The following is a 6,773-nucleotide window of genomic DNA, read 5'->3' as shown; positions in this document are numbered from 1 at the left end:
AGGGCAGGATTGGGGGGATGAGAGGACATTGGGGGGATAAGGACACATTTGTAATATCTTAATCAATAAAGGGAAAAAATAAAAAAAGAGAAAGATCTCTGGGTCTCGAGGGCAGACTTGCCTGCAAGACCCCACCAAGCCCCTTGCTAGCCTGGGATTGCAGAACTTTAATATCTTTAATGTCTATACTTGTGGTTTCAAAGCCGCATCACTTGAGATAATAATGCATGCAAAATGTGTTGAAATCTGTAAATTGCAGGCAGCAATGCTATTTATACAAACTATGTCAGCAACATGCTAAGGCCCTTGAGATCAAAAACCCTGACTCCAGCCTGGCTGGCATGGCTCAGTGGTTGAGCATTGACCTATGAACCAGGAGAGCACGGTTCGATTCCCGGTCAGGGCACATGCCTGGGTTGCGGGCTCAATCCTCAGTGTAGCGTGTGCAGGAGGCAGCCGATCAATGATTCTCTCTCAACATTGATGTTTCTATTTCTCTCTCCCTCTCCCTTCCTCTCTGAAATCAATAAAAATATATTAAAAACAACAACAGCCCTGACTCCATTCTCTGTCCCCCATCCCTAGCCCCACATACCCTCCAGCCACAATGAAATATTTGCCAACTGACCGGTGCTTAAGGACAAGTTCCCTTTCTCTAGTGAACTTACAGAAAGTGTCCTTAACAGACACTCCATGGCATTTGTCCTTGAGAGAGAGGAGGCTTCGTGTAGGAAGGCCCCCAAGCGCGACGTGTCTGCCTCGAGCCCCTCAAGCAAGGTGCCCAGCCACAGAAGGAAACCGCCTGTGGACACTGGCAGCAGGGCTGCTCTGCTGGGCCATCGCTGCCATCATTTTCAGGTCCCTGTTGGTGGCACCTTCGAGAGCAGTGGCATCATGACCGGCTCATGCAGGAGAGGCTGCCGTGTCAGTCATTTAACTGAAGTTTCTTAACCTTTTTTTCAGGCGACGATTCAGATGCCTCGCCTTCAGGTGAAAGCAGGTGAGTTTAAGCCGTCCGTGCTCTGGATGAGGGCGTCAGGGGCAGGGAGCTAAAATTACCTGCAGCCGAGGACAACCAATCACGTTGCCTGCCCTCTCCTAGATCTGTGGGCTCAGAACCTTCTTAATTATTCAATGCATTTAGCTGCACTGACAACCAACTGGCCGGGATCATTTGTCCCGGTCACAGCTATTCAAGCTCTAAGTCTGCCTAAAGCCTTGAGTCATGGTGGTTTTGGTGTCTCCTTGAGGGCAGGGAGAGGCACCGTGCTCTGCATGGTCCCCGAGAAGAAAGGGGCCGCACCAACCGCGTCTCGGCTCTTTGGGCACCTGCCCCATGGCCGCCTGGCACTGGCCCTCAATCTGCTTCACTGCCAGGCCAGGCCAACCGCAAATAAAATGCCAAACTGCTGAGAAGGCAGCTCTCTGATAGGCAGCTGACCGAGCACAGGCGTGTCTGCAGCAGGCCCGCTGACGATGGCCTTTCAGCCTCGTAGCCATTGGCGCTCCAAGCACAAGGATTAAACAACAAGCAGGTCTCAGAGTTGCCTTTCTTCTTGTAAAAATGTTCCACCTTGGCCTCTCAGTTCCTTCCCACCTTTCACAGGTCAGCCCTGTTTTGCTCACTCAGCCTGCTCCCAAACCACATTAAAAAAAAAAACAAAAACATAAACACAAACAGTTTTTGTTTCCTTGACATCATAAACAGTTCTCAGATTGGTGCAGTAATTATCCCCAACAATTGATACTTAGGCAGGTTTGGGGTTGAAATGTAAAATTTCTGCTCTAATTGCCTTCTCCCTCCCCCTCAGCCCCTGGAATCTCAAGGCCAATGGAATTCTTTTCTCGAATTCTCATGGGGGCCCAGGGGCAGGGCCCAGCACCTCCTCCCGGAGCTGCCACCGCTGTTAGTCTGGCTTCTGTCTTAGGACACGCAGGTTCTACACAAAATGGGCCTCCAAAGAAAAGGGGCTTTAGGATTGGTTTGTAACTTGACATTGTGGAGAGTAAGGGGGAAAGGAAGGTTTTTAAATGGTTTTATGTGACCCTTCGGGCTATTCCGAGTCTGCCAGCTGCTCCTCAGAAGCTGGCCATGGCTCTGGCCGCAGGAACCGGGAGCTGAGAGGCAGGCCAGCCTCGTCTGGGGAGAACAATGCCTCCGCAGTCACACACAACGGCGCCTCTCATTTTCCAGGAACCCGTACAATCAGGTGGCAAGGATCCTGGAGGTGCCTCGCAGGGCCCCTGAGCCCAGCCAGAGAACAGAAGCTCTGCAGCTACAGATATGCAAATCCGTTCTCGGTGCGCCACAGCCCAGAAAACCCGATGCTGGGGCTGCCTTTCAGGCCACTCAGAAACTCAGGGCTCATTCACCAGCCAAATCCTCCAGCATAGGCTCCGGTGCCACACACAGGCACTTACCAGTAGATGACCAGGTGCAGAGGTGATGTCATAAAATCACCGTGGATGGAGGAAAGCGTGCTCCTAATTGCTTACTTTTTTTTTTTTTTTGGAACTTGAACATCTTTCAGTTATCCTTCACTAGTACTTTTTTCTTGTAGCATGAGATTCTGGAACCTTCTGGTTTGTTCTCCCTCAGATCATCACATCAGTTGTTATTAAAAGAGTTTGTAGCTTATTCTATTTTAGGTTTGGGGGGGGGGGTTGCTTAAGACGGTATGTAGATCTGAATTAATGTGAATGGTAGGTTTCTACGTTAGACACATAGTCACAGCTGCACACAGCCCCCACCGGACAACTCTACGTCTTCGTTCTCTCCTCCACACTTGTCTCACCACTGGGCCCTGGGCAAGTGACACTGCCTCACTGCGGGGTGGTGGCAAGAATACTGGGGTGTGGCGTGGATTCACTCCCCAGTGCCTATTAACAAACAAGAATGCTGACCTCTAAGATGTGAAGAGCTTCCTGACTCCGAAGGAAACGTGGTGAAACATGCTGGGCAGGAAGGTCTCTTGAGCTGCGACCGGCAATGGAGATGGTTTTGGGTTGCACAGGATACGAAGCCACTGTGCTACCTGGCCCCAGGCACACCAAAGAATCGGGTTTCTCTCACTTGTAATTTTGAAATCGAGCTTTCAGATCAAACTGCAGAGCTGGGCAAGGGACAATGGAGGAAGCCACCTCAAGTAGTCAGTGATTCCCGAACAATTATTTTGACGTAGTGTTTGTTTCTCTTTATTATACAGTAGAAATTGATTATGCTGTCCTTTAGCTAGAGCTTAAAATTCACCAGGACAAATTTATCCTGGGGTCCAGTCAAGACCTTGTAAGAAAGGTTCGCAGGAAGGACCCTACAGAGGGAGGGAGGCGCCACTACACTATCACGTCTGTAAGCATCTAGAGACCAAGTCTGCCATCTCTGACTGTTCAATGATGAAAATTTCATCACAGCTTAGGACCTACACAAATTATAAGAATACATTGTTCTGAAGATAAAGATACCAGGTGAAAGGATATTTGAAATTTTAATGGTTGTTGCCCTGTTCAATTTATTTAAATTACATGGTAAACATTCATTGATTAAGGAGACACAAATTAAAATTCAACTCTATGTGAGTAGATCCAAAATCAGGTCCACAGACCAACAGACCCCCGAGGAGGCGGAGCCACACTGCCACACAGGCACACAAGGAGGTTTTTGTGTTGGTTTAGAGACTCCATTAAGAACGGGAGCAGCAACAGGAAAGTTGAGCAGAAACCTTACACAAAAATATTGTGAAAATAGTTCAAAATACTGTGAAAATCCCCATCCTAACTCCTACCAGAAAAACTCCAAATTGGGTGACTCTCCCAATAGTCAGTGATGACATACTTTGTGACCGGAGTCTTACATTCAACTAAGTAATCCAGAAGTTAATTTACTCATCTATTTTGCCAAATGTAGTTTACTATAAAATGTCTACAAAACTGTGGTAAATCTTATCCGTGCTAAGAAAATACAGACAATTGCTCATTAGAGAGCCGAGTCGAACGAGTTAGATATATTCTATACTTTTAAGTGCTTGTTAGTGGAGGTCATTTGCATTGTTTTGCTTCCTAATTTAAATTTATCGATGGCTCTGGAGACACGGCGATGCTCACACACACATCACTTCAGCAATGCACATATACAGTCTTACCTCCGCTACCTGTTAGAAATAAGTTTCTTAAAACTCTTCCCAAACATAATTAGCAAGTAATTTTCATTGAACTGAAAAGATAATTTTGGAACAGGGCATGTAAGGAACATTTTTCTCTTCCCAGTATCTTGTAACACGAATCATGGGATTATTTATTATTTAAAAGCATAGTGAAACTCTTCATCTCTTGGTTTTACTCTAGGTACATTTCAGTAGGAGTAATCCTGAGGAGTTAATACAAATTATTCAGGTAATTTAAATGGGAGGCTCTACCTCTTTAACATCTAGCAGTGGTTCTCAACCTTCCTAATGCCGCGACCCTTTAATACAGTTCCTCATGTTGTGGTGACCCCCAACCATAAAATTATTTTTGTTGCTACTTCATAACTGTAATTTTGCTACTGTTATGAATCGTAATGTAAATATCTGCTATGCAGGATGTATTTTCAGGGGTTGCAACCCACAGGTTGAGAACCGCTGAATAGGATTAGGTCACTTTCCTGCATTAATCCTTCCAAAGACCAAACAAACCCTCCACCAAGGCCATCCTGGTCCCTGTCTCCTCCCTCTTCTAGGCAGACAGGTTCCCCGTCCCCCCTTGTCTTCCAAGCTCGCTCTCAATTCACGATCACCATGGCGTTGGCTGTTCCCTTTGCCTGGAACATTCTCCAATAAGCTCTTGTCTGGTGCCTGCTTCTCATCACTCACACGTAAGCAAAGCGTCTACTCTTTCGAGAGCTCCTCCCTGACCAGCTGATGACCCTATTTAATATGTTCCTTGATCTACAAAAAGTTTATTGGTAATGGGTATCATGTCTCTTCTTCCTACAATGTAAGCTCCATGACAGCAGGGGACTCGTCTGTCTTTGCTTTCATTGCTGTGTTCTTGCCGCTAAATCGGCATCTAACACCCAATGTTGTGAAGAATGTTAGTTATACTAGTGCACCGGCCAAGGGCCTGGGCTTTGAAGTTGGATCAATCTGGGTTCCAATATCAGGTTTGCCATTTACTAGCTCTACAGCTTAAGTATGTTCACCTTCTATAAAAACGATTTCTTTATAAAAAATAGAAAAACTCATAGGGCAAGATGAATCCAGATTTAAATGAGTAACTGAGACTTGTTTCCTTAGCGCTCACTATCCCAGGCTCTACTTCCTGTAGACTTGCTCTTCATTCTCAACCCCAAACTTAAGGTTCCTCACAGAGGGGTTTGTGGGGAAAACGTAAAAATACAGAAGCCCCAGACACTTTAGCTCATCATCATGATGATTTTCTTGCAGAGACCTGAGAGTGTAGTAACGCAGGAGAGCAAAGAAGCTCTAAAGCAGGGCTGCCAGGTCCAAATGCAGCTGCTGTATTTCTTGGGGCCAGTTCCTTAAACTCCCAGGGCTGTCTCCTCTGGAAAACCTGCATCTCCCTCACAGAGACGATGAAGAAGTGCATGGAACTCACTCAGCACCTCAGTGCTTAATTCACACGAAGCACACAATGAACGCCTCTTGGTAACAGATGGCATTTAAAATATTTCTCACTTAGGTCAACTCAAGACCTAATATTAATAAATTCCATCAAGAAAAAAAAGAAAAAAAGCATTTTCCAATGTCGAAAACTGAACGTGTCAACAGGTGAATTCCAGAAAACCCAGAGCTAGTGGTTGGCTACCTACCCAGGGTTCCTCTGGCCACAGCTGCTGATGCCTTTGCTTTGAAGACCATCATTGCTCTTAGCATGTTCTCCTAACCAGTCACATCCTAGGCCAGTGATGGCGAACCTATGACACCCGTACTCATTTTTTTGGTTGATTTTTCTGTTAAATGGCATTTAAATATATAAAATAAATATCAAAAATAAAAATCTTTGTTTTACTATGGTTGCAAATATCAAAAAATTTCTATATGTGACACGGCACCAGAGTTATGTTAGGGTTTTTCAAAATGCTGACACGCCGAGTTCAAAAGGTTCGCCATCACTAGGCTCTACTTACACAAGGTCACAGGAAAACTTCCGGCTCTAAAGAATTGTATAAAAAGACCCTTTTATGATTCATTTCATTAAACAAAAGTCATTCTAGGTCTTATTTTAAGGCTTAAAAAAAATATCAGTTATTTAAACATTTAAATTCTCTGTGCTCCATGCAGATCCAGCTTTACTTTCCATGTTCAAAGAACCCCATTTCGGAGAGTGTTCTCTTCAAGGCACTTGGCTCCAGTGCACACCACCCAGTTGTTAACTTTCCAGCAGTAGCAGGAGTGAGGGCAGAAGCAAGCCCAGGACCTCTGGGTGGAGGTTTCCGCTTGGTCCTTCTCCACCTCATAATGGGTATGTTTCATCTTGGGATATAAATTAAGCAAATCCCATTGTCTAAAGCAGTGGTTCTCAACCTTCCTAATGCCTCGACCCTTTAATATAGTTCCTCATGTTGTGGTGACCCCCAATTTCATTGTTACAAATTGAACATAGTTAAAGCATAGTGATTAATGACAAAACAATATGTAATTATATATGTGTTTTCCGATGGTCTTAGGCGACCCCCGTGAAAGCATTGTTCGACCCCCAAAGGGGTCACGACCCACAGGTTGAGAACTGCTGGTCTAAGGTGAGGAGGTGGCGACAGTCACAGGACTGCAGACTCC

Source organism: Myotis lucifugus, unplaced genomic scaffold (assembly GCF_000147115.1).
Source record: "Myotis lucifugus unplaced genomic scaffold, Myoluc2.0 scaffold_17, whole genome shotgun sequence".
Lineage (NCBI taxonomy): Eukaryota > Metazoa > Chordata > Mammalia > Chiroptera > Vespertilionidae > Myotis > Myotis lucifugus.
The sequence above is the reverse complement of the archived record's forward strand: the minus strand, read 5'-3'. Positions refer to the sequence as shown.